This window comes from Mustelus asterias, chromosome 3 (genome assembly GCF_964213995.1).
Source record: "Mustelus asterias chromosome 3, sMusAst1.hap1.1, whole genome shotgun sequence".
Lineage (NCBI taxonomy): Eukaryota > Metazoa > Chordata > Chondrichthyes > Carcharhiniformes > Triakidae > Mustelus > Mustelus asterias.
In genome coordinates, this window is record NC_135803.1 from 104,935,857 (window position 1) to 104,948,941 (window position 13,085).

Genomic DNA, 13,085 nt, shown 5'->3' on the forward strand with positions numbered 1-13,085 from the left:
AAAGATATAACTGGAGCTGATCATTACATACTCATAAGCATTTCTTAGCACAGTAATGGATTAGAAGCAAACACCACCTACCCAACTGCTATAGTAGTAGCTTGTCTCTACTTATAAGGGCACAAGTGAATCTCAAGTTAGGGCCACCAACTAAACACAATTAATAATGGCTACTTATCATCAAGTAAGTCAGTGGTCTAAATCTTCTGGTCCCACTCGCTGCACGAATTGTCAGGGACAGGATGGAAAATTTAATGAACAAACAAAAGATTCGTTGACCTCGGATGGGAATTTCTGGTTCGGGGAGTGGGCCCGGAAAGACCCAGCCAATGAATCTGTGAGTGGAATGGAGACAGTTCCTCCTCAACTCTTCAAAATAAAAAATATGAAACACTTTTGAAGGGATAATGCTGAGCTTTCCAGACAAACACAGACAAATGAGTGGAACCATGGATAGATTAATAAGAAAAAAGAGAAATAAAGAGGAGAAATGAGCTTGACAAATCTTGCAGCAGGAAAGGGGAAGGAGTTCACTGGACAAAACCAAGAACATGCTGAAAAATGTAAATCAGATAAACAAAGAGACAAAGGAAAATGGACTAATGGAGTCAAAATATAACAGTGGAATTACCTTTCAGTACTAAGATAGCAAGATAGCTGTCAGAATAGAGATGAGTATGGCTGAAATCCTTCATCCTCGTTTGTGGCTGAGATTTTCCAGTGCCACTGAGAGTAAATGGGAGTTTTGGCTGGAACACCAAGTTTTCCGTTCTTGCTCACGATGGGTCCTGCCAAGGATGAGACCGGAGAATCTTGTCCTACATTAATAGGTGCAAATATGTTTCCAAAATTGTGGAAAGAGACAAGAGAGACAGAGAAGATTTGTGAGGTACAGTTAGCCATTATGAGAAGATCAATGGACACTAGAGACATATAATTAGATTAGAAATGAGATAGTATTGTATGAAACCCTGGAATCATTCACAGAATCTTACAGCATAGAAGGTTATCATTCAGCCCATTGCGCCTATATGAAGAAATAATTGATTGTGCCAACATGGGAAAAAGTCTATGCTCTTTCTAGACAAATGAAGTAAGATGGACCAAAAGACCTTCCTCATCTTAAATATCTGTAATTTTGTGTCTGCTTCTCTTCTGTCACACCTAGAAATCTATAATTATATCAGTGACTTTCACTTGTGTCAACTAATCTTCAGTTGTATCAAGTTATCCTGAGTTAACCTCCATCATGTCTGCCTAACTCTAATTATGACCGGCTATTCTCAGTAATATTTGAATATCCCTGTGAAGTCCCATTGCTCCCCAGCAGGTCTGGTCTTGGCTCAGTAGTAGCATTCTTGTCTTTGAATCAGGGGATTATAGGTTCAAGGCCCACTGCAGAGACTTGAGCACCGATTGATTCAAAAACCTCTTTAGAAGAGGTTTTTGAATCAAAACCACATCCGCTTTCCCTGCTTGATATGAAAGATCCCATGGCACAATTCAAAGAAGGGCAGGACAGCTCTCCTGGTAACCTGACCATCATTAATTAACACAACTAAAATGCATGATCTGATCATTGATTACATTGTTGATAGTGGGAGCTTGCTGTGCCACAAATTGGCTGCTCTATTTCCTGAACTACAATTGTGACTATGTTTCAAAAGTACTTCATTGGCTGTGAACCACTTTGGGATGGTTTAAAGACCTTATATAAATCTTTCTTTACTTTAACTTCTGGAACATCAGTTTGCAAGCATCGCCGTTACCCCCACACCCCCACTCCTTTCCTGCCCACCCCCTCCCATCACCCAATCCAGTTGCTTGCTGTTTCAATGCATCATCTTGCTCTCATGCTCACATTTCTGTCTTCGGCCTGCTACAATGTTCCATTAAAGCTCAATGCAAGCTGGATGAACTGCACCTCAACTTCTGATTAAGCACTTTACAGCTATCTTCAACGTTGAATTCAACAATTGCAAACCATAAACTCTGTCCTCTATTTTGATATTCTTTCCCCAGATGCCACTCATTTGTTCTCATGTTTTTGCTTTCAGACAGTGCTGACCCTTATTCTGCTAGTTTGCTTTCAGACAGTACTGACCTTTATTCTGCTATTAACATTACTCTGGACCAATGCTTTGTGTCTTTAATACTATTACTATCACTCCCTTTGCCTTATGTTCCTTGGCATTTTTGTTTTTTAATCTCCTGGCCCTCTAACCAACCCTGATCTTCTCTTTTGCTCCAACTATCCCTAACGCCTCCTCCCCCTCTTTTTTTTCAATACCTCTCTTCAGTTCTGAAGATGAGACATATTGGCCTTGAAATGTTCATTGTTTTTTTCTCCGCAGATGCTACTGGACTGGCTGAGTTTTCCCAGCATTTCTGTTTTCATTTCAGATCTCCAGCATCCACAGTATTTTGCTCTATTTTAACTTTCTTTTGAATATATTCAATCATGTACAGCAACTGTGGTGAACCATCGTTGGTTCCCACTAGATAGTACTGAGCCAGGGTCTGGCCAGTACTACAAGTATGTATATATGTTGCTGTTGGGGTTAGGGATGGGTTGTTCTACTTGTTGCTGTTGGGGTTAGGGTTGGGCTGTTACACCTTGTATTTTAGTTATTGTGGTACATCCCAGTCGGGCTCCGCCTCCTGGGAGAGGTATAAAGGTCTCTGCTCTGTCTGGGACCCCTCAGTCTGGGATCGTGTATATAATTAGTAGCTGCATTGTTATAGCAAATAAAAGCCTTTATTTCCTGAGCTTCTCAAGCCTTGTGTGTGATAATGCGCATCAATTTTATTTGCTGTAAATAAACTCTTGTTGGGAAAAAAACGGTATAGAGAGAGTATGGAGCAGATACTGAAGCCTGAACGTCTTACACTAGATCCACGTGCGGTGGGCGCCTCTAACACCTTCGACCACTGGTTGAAATGTTTTGAGGACTACCTGGCAGCCTCCGCAGCGGTCACCACAGATGATGACAGACTCCAGGTCCTCCATGCGAGGGTAAGCGACACCGTCTACCTCGCGATCCGTGCGGCCACCGACTACACAAAGGCCCTCAAGCTTCATAAGAAGCGTTATATTAAACCGCCCAACGAAATACACGCTCGTTACCTCTTAGCCACTCGACAACGGCAGTCCGGCGAAACGATGGAGGAATACGCGAACGAGCTCCTACAGCTAGCCAGGGGCTGTAACTGCAAAGCAGTGTCGGCAGAGCAGAATATGAACGACCTCGCTCGAGATGTGTTTGTGGCGGGAGTCGGATCATCTTACATCCGACTCGAACTACTGGAGAAAGGTAATCTTGACCTCACCCAGGCAATAGAACTAGCGGAGATGTTGGAGACAGCCTCCAAAAGCTTAGTATTGTATCCTGAAGACCACGTGGAGACAACGTGGCAGGAGCAGTCGCCAATCCCTCCTCGTCCCTCGGGTTCGAAATGCTGCGTAAGGGCGTGCTCACACTCGGGCCAGACGACGGCAGCTGCTCCGGGCGGCCCGCGGTGTTACTTCTGTGGGGGAGCGAAGCATACTCGGCAACGGTGTCCCGCTAAAGCTGTGTTGTGCTCCGCCTGCGGTAAGGAGGGGCACTATTCGAAAGTGTGCCGATCTAAACCTGCTTCTCGGAACAGCAGTGTGGCCTGCGATTGCTCAGAGCCCGGTTCTTCATCGTTGAGGGTTTCGTCCATGTGTGAGGCCAGGATGACGCCATTACGGTCGACGGAGTCGGAGATGTGTGACCACCAGGGGTCGCGGAGTTTGGCGCCATCACCCACGTGCGCCCTATGGGAGCGGCCATGTTGGTCGGCACCGACCGCGAACGACCAGCAGGGGTCATCCTCGTCAATCTCAGCTGCCTGCAGTGGTGCTCATGAACCAACGGTGGCGTCGATCATCCTGGCCCAGGCCAAGCCTCATAGACTTGACAAGTCTATGATGGACATTCAGGTAAACGACCACTTGATTTATTGTCTGTTTGACAGCGGAAGCACTGAGAGTTTTATCCACCCAGACACTGTGAAGTGCTGTGGACTCCGGATTCAACCTGTCAAACAGACAATTTCTATGGCATCAAGGTCCCGGTCTGTCACCGTGCTAGGGAGTTGCGTGGTAACTTTAACGGTGCAAGGCACAGTTTACGAGCGTTTCAAGCTCCTGGTGTTGCCACACCTTTGCGCGCCAATACTTCTCGGACTAAACTTCATGGTCCACTTGAGGAGTGTAACCCTACAGTACGGTGGGCCACTCCCTTCGCTTTCAGTGGGAGAACAGCAGCCTCCTAATTGCCCAATGCGCCCCGCCTGTAGCCTCTCGACGCTGAAGATCACCACACCCTCCCTGTTCCAGAATCTTGTGCCAGGCTGCAAGCCCATTGCGACTAAGAGTAGGCGTTACAGCGCTGAGGATCGGATCTTCATTCGATCTGAAGTTCAGCGGCTCCTCAAGGAAAGGATCATACAACCTAGCGCTAGTCCGTGGAGAGCGCAGGTCGTGGTGGTCAATAGTGGGAACAAACACCAGATGGTCATTGACTATAGTCAGACCATTAATAGATACACGCAGCTGGATGCGTATCCCCTCCCGCGCATATCTGACATGGTCAACCAGATTGCGCAGTACCGGGTGTTCTCCACCATAGACCTCAAGTCTGCCTACCACCAACTCCCCATTCGCCCAGAGGACCGACAATACACGGCTTTTGAGGCGGATGGTCGCTTGTATCACTTTCTCAGGGTTCCCTTTGGCGTCACCAATGGGGTCTCGGTCTTCCAGCGTGCTATGGACCGAATGGTGGACCAGAACGGGCTGCGGGCTACCTTCCCGTAACTGGATAACGTCACCATCTGCGGCCATGACCAGCAGCACCACGACACAAATCTCCTGAATTTCCTACGCACTGCATCTCACCTGAACCTGACCTACAACAGGGAGAAGTGTGTGTTTCGTACGCGCCGTTTAGCCATCCTCAGATACGTGGTGGAAAACGGGGTCATTGGCCCTGATCCAGACCGTATGCGTCCCCTCTTTGAACTTCCCCTGCCCACTAGTGCAAAAGCACTGAGAAGATGCTTAGGCTTCTTCTCTTACTATGCACAGTGGGTTCCCAATTACGCAGACAAAGCCCGTCCGCTCATCAAGTCCACTTCTTTTCCCCTGACACCAGAGGCCCGATTGGCCTTTGATAAACTAAAAGCCGACATCGCGAAAGCTATGATGCATGCTGTTGATGAGTCCATCCCCTTTCAGGTGGAGAGCGATGCATCTGATTTCGCCCTGGCCGCCACACTTAACCAGGCGGGCAGGCCCGTCGCATTTTTTTCCCGCACCCTCCAAGGCCCCGAAATTCGGCATTCAGCGGTGGAAAAGGAGGCCCAGGCCATTGTGGAGGCCGTCAGGCACTGGCACCATTACTTGGTGGGAAAACGGTTCACCCTGATCACGGACCAGCGGTCCGTGGCGTTCATGTTTAATAACACGCAGAGGGGCAAGATCAAGAACGACAAGATCTTGCGGTGGAGAATTGAACTCTCCACCTATAACTATGACATCATGTATCGTCCAGGGAAACTCAATGAGCCCTCGGATGCCCTCTCGCGTGGAACATGCGCCAGTATACAGGAGGACCGTTTGCAGGCTCTCCATAATGACCTCTGCCATCCTGGGGTCATTCGGCTCTACCACTTTATAAAAGCCCGCAATCTGCCCTACTTGGTGGAGGATGTCAGGTCCATAACAAGAAGCTGCCGGGTATGCGCGGAATGCAAACCGCACTTTTACCGACCTGACCGGGCACAATTAGTCAAGGCCACTCGTCCCTTCGAAAGACTGAGTGTCGATTTTAAGGGCCCCCTTCCCTCAACAGTTCGGAATGTGTACTTCCTCAATATCATTGATGAGTACTCGAGATTCCCTTTTGTTATTCCCTGCTCTGATACATCCGCTGCCACGGTTATCAAGGCATTCCGTGATCTTTTTACCCTGTTCGGGTACCCCAGCTACATTCACAGCGACAGGGGCTTGTCGTTCATGAGCGATGACTTGAGGCAATACCTGCTTTCATACGGGATTGCCTCTAGTAGAACCACGAGCTACAACCCTAGGGATAACGGACAGGTGGAACGTGAGAATGCTACAGTCTGGAAGGCTGTCTTACTGGCGTTGAAGTCAAAAAGCCTTCCAGTCTCCCGTTGGCAAGAGGTGCTCCCTGATGCGCTCCATTCCATACGCTCACTCCTGTGTACGGCAACCAACGCTACTCCCCATGAGAGGCTGTTTTCATTCCCGCGGAAGTCTTCCTCTGGGACCTCATTACCGTCTTGGTTGACGTACTCAGGACCTGTCCTCCTGCGGCGACATGTAAGGGCCCGCAAGTCCGACCCGTTGGTCGAACAGGTCCATCTCCTCCATGCCAACCCTCAGTATGCCTATGTGGCATACCCTGACGGGCGAGAGGACACGGTCTCAATCCGAGACCTGGCGCCAGCAGGGGACGTAGAAACCCCTGTCGCTCCTATACCCCCTATTACAAACCCCATAACTCTTGTTTCCCCTCCTGACACGGCGCGGGCAGCATCGGGACCATTACTTAACCCCTTTACTCCCGTGTACAGCTTGCCTGAGTCCAGAGGATGGTCGCCACTTCAGGGCGTGTCGGAACTCCATGGATTACCATCACCTCGGGGTCAGCCGGCCCGTGAGACAGTGGAGGAACAGTTGGACATCACCTTGGGGAGAACGTCACCGCGAGTGCCTACTCCAGTGTCATCGCCAGTTTTGAGGAGGTCACAACGACGGTGCGGTCCCCCTGACCGTCTGAACTTATAGACTGATGACAAATTATTCTGTTTTTTGTACCCCGCCCGCCTTTGTCTTCAAAGGAGGGGTGAATGTGGTGAACCATCGTTGGTATTTTAGTTATTGTGGTACATCCCAGTCAGGCTCCGCCTCCTGGGAGAGGTATAAAGGTCTCTGCTCTGTCTGGGACCCCTCAGTCTGGGATCGTGTATATAATTAGTAGCTGCATTGTTATAGCAAATAAAAGCCTTTATTTCCTGAGCTTCTCAAGCCTCGTGTGTGATAACGCGCATCAGCGACCCAAAGTAATTGCTAGAAAACCAATACACTGACCTCAAATTTACGTCTGCATGATCACTACAAACAGATTGACTAGGTGAGCAAAAACAAGTAGTTTGTAGAAAGTTGACAGCAAATGTATACCTGATGAAGAATTATAAAGAGGCAGGGAAAATAGAAGTAAGTTGCTAACTTTAACAACTGAGGTTTGATTTTGTTTCAGCATTGAACTATAAAAAGCACTCGGGTGGTTCTACCAATTGCGTGTGCGTACCAATAAGCCATGCACAGCAGAAGGTTTGAATCCTGATTTGGACTGAGTTAGCTCAGTCATGAAATGGTCCCAACAAGGAGCAAGCCATTCAGCCCATTGAGCCCATGCTGGCTGTCTGCAAGAGCAACCTAGTGAGTCCTACTCCATTCCACCTTTCTCTGTAACCCTGCACATTTTCAACATTTTCTGTAAAAGTTCAGCTGAAGTGTTGCAGTTGTGCTCAGTGCCCCGGTTTAAAAGGGAGGAAAAGCTGGAAAAATCTGTCAGACTTCCTACTTCTGATCAGTATGCTGTGACTGTACTGGATTACTCTTGTGTGTCAGTGGACCTGGCTGTGATACTTGCCAAGGCTGTCAAGGCTAGTATGTAAAAAATTGCAAGTTGGTAGAGATGGCAAGGGGAGGTGGTGGTGGGGGTGGGAGGGGGGGGGGGGGCAGGCGGACTGGTGATAATGGTGGAAACATACCACAGCCAGAACCAGAGGCCTGTAGTCATTTCCCCAGCTTCCTACCATAACCTCCCTGGGCGACCAACGAAATCAGCAGAGGTGTTGCAGTCGTTTGGGAAAAGTTCATCTGGAATTGTCGAGCCGGCATTCAGGACTGGGGGGGCTAAATGTTTTGAAAGGAGTAAAAAAAAACACATCAGTGGCCCTCCAATATACTTCAGCAAGTGAGTGGATTTGGCAAAATTCTGATTTTGAAAAGCAGTTCTCGGCTTCTTGGGTTAATTCCTTGGCTGTTGTATCTGGGAGGATCTGTTTCCTGGCTTGAATCAATAGCTTGCTCGGGGCCTGTCAAATGTCTCGGCAATGAGAAATGGTCTGAAAATACAGACGTCCAACATTTCTTTTCTTTTCTTGTCCAATATATGTGTGAGCACAGGAAATATGTCTGTGGGATGAATTTATTAATCCTTAGGTTAAGTTTGAGGTAAAGCTACAAGATTGCTTGCAGCTTAAACCTGGACTTCCTTTCAGTTTGAAGAATGTACCATGGGCATTATATGTGATGATAGCTAGGGAAATGATCATGTTGGTCTATGCAAGTCACCCGCATGTTGAGATTGACACCTATGTTACAACAGGGACAGCATTTTTGGTTGTTTAGTGCTTTGGGAGTCCTGTCTGTGAGAAAGGTGCTATACAAATAGAAGTCTTTCTTTTCTTAATCCCTGCATTTTTTACAAACCATTTCTTTTACCCCATTTTTGTTCTTAGATTGCATGCGTAATTTGTATCACACAGAATAAATTTTGGGCTTGTGACAATGCAGAACCTCTCGTGGCCCAAGACAGCCCCTAGATCTTCAGCCAACTTGGCTGCACCTTGTGTCTGGAGTACTTGGCTGAACCTTCACCCTCGTCAAACTTTCCTCAGGTTTAAATGTCTGCATCAGCCTTTTAGTGTCTTTCCTTCAGAAAGAAATCTTTCCCTTCCCTGTCCCTTCTCGCTATTCACAATACACTTCTTTCCTTGGCTCACAAACATGAGCCACTGACCTGCTTGCTGGCCTCTGCTAGCTGGTGGCTCATTTATTGAGTGAGGACGGGCCGGGGTGACAATCCTCAGGTTCCCCTTCCCCTGTCAATAGATGGCCAACTTCTGCCAAAGCCCCTCCAATAGCAAAATTCAACTTCTGTTGCTCTGGGAGAACTATAGACAGGAGCTTACCTATTCCCTTGATTATATGTAGTAGGAATAATTGTGACCTTAGTTAATGGTGCATGCTGGTGATATATATAGGTTATGCAGAGAAAAGTGGACAGGGTGCATAAGGGCAATTAATTTGATATTGCCCAAAGTTATAATTGCCCTTATTGTATTGTATACAATCCTGTATCTGCTGTGTAAAATGTACACTCTATGCAAGTACAGCTACTGTGAGTGTAGTGCTATCCTGGAGTGAATTGTGATTCATTTAGAGCCTGTATTTTTACATTTCCAGCAACTCACCAAGGCTCCTTCGACAACACCTTCCAAACCCATAACCTATATAACTTAGAATGACAAGGGCAGCAGATGCATGGGAACACCATCCCCCGTAAGTGCCCCTCCAGCCACACATGATTCTAGCTTGGAAATATAGGCCGCGATTCTCCCATCACGACCCTTAACTTTTCTGGTGGGTCGGGCTGGGAGATGCGCGTGTCGGCCATTTTGCAGGTTCCCCGTGCATCTCCCAGCCAGAGAAAAATGGCACCGCCGAGAACCCGCTGAAAATCGGCGGGCCGTTGTTCAGCATGAGTTTACATACCTTTACATGCCATTATCGGAATCCACACGGCAATCTCCGCCCACGTCTGTGTCTCCCACCTCTTTGGCGTGATGTAATTTTGGCGCGAATCAGAGTTGGTATTTAAAAGTCTCAACCTGGCGTGGCAGCCTTGAACTGGCGTGAGGAGGAAAGTGCTGCTTGCGGAGTGCGGGGGATGTTGCAAGCAGGACCTGGAGATACCTGCTGGCCTGCTTCCTGCTGCCTTCAGGTGTTGGCCCATGGACCAGTGATATTTGGGGTGGGGGGGTAGGGTGGGTGTCAGGATGGCTTCTATTTCCTCACAGCTCTCTGGGTGAGATTTTGACAGGGAGTCACGCTCACTGCACCTCCCCCCCACCCCTCCACCCTCCCCCCTCACCCCGGGCAGTGCTGTCGCGCACAGTGGGAGACAGTGGGAGCTCCTGCTCCCTCCCCCCCAGGCAGCACTGTAGCGCAGTGTGGGAGGCAGCCTCAAGTGACCCCGCTCACCCTCCCACTCCACGGCACTTTGCAGTGGCATTGTCTTGCCGCAAGGTGTGGTCAGGGACTCCACTAAGTGCTGGTGTTCCGGGGTGGGGGAGGAGCGCACCATGTGCTGACTGAGGCCTAACCAGATGAAGCAGCTGCTGCTCCAGGCCGGGGTGCAGAGGTTCAGACATGGACTGCATGGAATCTGCTGTCACTGGGCGCACATCTGGTGCTGCTTTGCAGACTGTCCCTGCCCTGTGACATGGACCAGTGACACATGCCTGTAACAGATACTGCAATTGCACACATAGCAATAGCTCAAGGGTGCGCATTGCCCACGGCTGCACACCGACCTGCATAATCTGTGCCAGCATTTGTCTTGATGGGAATCCCACACAATCCTAATTGGGCCACGCATGGCACCATGGATTGTGTGAGGTTGCCAGCTCCTAAAGTGGGGGTTCTGGCCCAAGTGAGGGATTGGGGTGGTGCTGGGTCTATGCAGCCAATGATAATAATCCATCATTCTATGCTCTTTCCAAGCCCCACTGTGCAGATGGATCTCGGTTTGCTCGATCTGGAGCTGGCCATGTTGGTGGCAGCAGGGGAGGAGGAGGAAGAGGAGGAGGCTCAGGAGGTGGCGGGCATGGAGAGACCACTGCAAGAGCAGCCACCACCAGACCCTCAGGAAGGAGGGCAGGGGGCTGCCATTGAGGGCCATGAGGCGGGTGGGCAGCGCAGAAGGCGGAGAGTGCCATGGGCAAGGAGGTGCAGGCCCCGCAATTCCTTCGAGGGCCTTTCAGAGGAAATGTGCCGTCGCCAGCTGTGCCTGTCCAAGTCCACGGTGCGACACATTTGTAATGTGCTCTCACACCTGGCACCTCAGGGGAGCGGCAGCCACCCGTTCCCTGAGGATGTGAAGGTGACGGCTGCCCTCAATTTCTATGCCTCTGGATCATTCCAGGCTCCCAGTGGCGACATAGCTGGGATCTCCCAGGCCTCCTGCAGACCCCGGGCAGGGCAGTTCATTAATTTTGATGTGGGCCGTGCACAGCAGGAGGCCCTGGCTCTCGGCTTCGCATCCATCGCCGGGATCCCGAATGTGCAGGGCGCAGTGGATGGCACACACATCGCTTTGTGGGCCCTCCATGCAGGGCCGTAGTAATTTTTGAACAGGAAGGGGCTCCACTCCCTGAATGTCCACCATCTGCCACCATCAAATGAAGATCATGCAGGTCGATGCACACCACCCAGGGAGTGTCCATGTGCTCCGGCAGTCGGACATCCCTGGGTTCTTTGAAGACCAGCCCAGGCTCCCGGGATGGCTACTGGGTGACAAGGTTTACCCGCTAAGGTCGTGGCTGATGACGTCTGTGCGGAGGCCCCAGACCGAGGCGGAGACCCGCTACAACCAGGCCCATGCAGCCACCTGGTCTGTCGTTGAGCGGTGCATCGGCCTGCTGAAGGTGTGATTCCGCTGCTTGGACCGCTCTGCGGGGGGCCTCCAGTATGACCCTGTCCATGCTTCATGCATCATCATTGTTTGCTGCAATCTGCACAACATCACCCAGCAGCGGGGAGACCAGCCGGAGCAGGAGGAGGAGGACGACGAGTGGCGAGGGAGCGAGGTGCGCGCCCCGCCATATGAAGAACTGGAGTAAAGAGGACGGGCACCTGCAGGGAAGGGCAGCGAGGGACGCCTTGATTGCAGCCCGCTTCACCCAGCTGGTGCTGTGCAGTGAGGGGGGTGCAACCGACACACATCCACCACACCCCAGGAGCAAGTGCAGCCGCTATTCCCCCTCCAAACTGACCTGGACCCTCAAACCACCACATCACCCTTCCCCTGCTCCTGTTATCCCACCACCCTATCCCCCAGAAATATCCAAACCTGTTAATGTGCCTGGGCTGGCAGTGGTTGTGAGTCTTGGTTGAAGGCTGGAGGATGATGACGACTCGCTGTTGTGCACTGGGATCCTGCCCCTGGTACAACTCCAGTCTGACTCCTACCTGTACTCTGAATGCACGCTGCCACCCGGGTCCATATAGTTGTAAGGGTTGGGGACGCATGTTTTTTGGCCAAGACAGGGCGGCGGCACTTGCACCAAGGGTCTGGTGGATGTTGGGGAAGGAAGGGCAGGTACTCTGAAACATGTGGCTGAGTCTGCAAGGCTCAACAGACAGCACCTCTATGTTTGGGAGTTGGGAACACTGCGCTGTCGGAGTGGGGGGATGGGGGGGAGGGGGGATCAGAGACACATTAGTCACAGCGTGATGTGCAATTAACAGTTTATTGTACTCTTAACATAAATGATTACCAAACCCTGACTAATGCTGACCTTCACCCGTGCCCTCTAGTGAACTACAACTTTCTAACTTTGTGCTGTCTACTGCTTCTTCTTGGTGCTACCCCAGGATGCACATCGGAGGTGGAGGTGTCCAGCTGTGATGCACGCCCCGTTGCCTGTGATGCCCTTGATGGACGTCCCCTGGGTGGCCGGGACCTGGAGCGCCCCGGCTGACTTGCGGATGGCACTGTTTTGGTGCCACCCTGTTCATCTTGCTGGCCCTGAGATGCCCCAGTGTGAGGAAGGGGGGGATCGGAAGGTCTCGGGATGTCTGGGATCTCCTGGGTGGAAGACCCCAGCATTGGCTCAAGCCCTTCCTCCCTCTTGGGGTGCCCAGAAACCCCGGGGGCACTCCATGGGACTCCAGGGTAGCTGGACTGAGCTTCAGAAGCTCTGGCGTCACCTGGCTCTGCCAGTCCTGGAGGCCTAGATGCGTCTGCCTCATGATATGTGATCCCTCGGCCCTGGCCCTCTGAAACTGGGTTAAGCTCTGGAGCCCCTCTGCTACAGAATTCTGAGCAAGCCAGGTTCTGGAGCCCCTCAGCAGTAGCCCTCTGAATCTGGGCTAAGTTGTCAAGGATCACAGCCACTGCTGAGTCTCCAGAATGCCAGCGAGAGACCCCAGCCATGGCCAGCAGTGTCTCCCACAT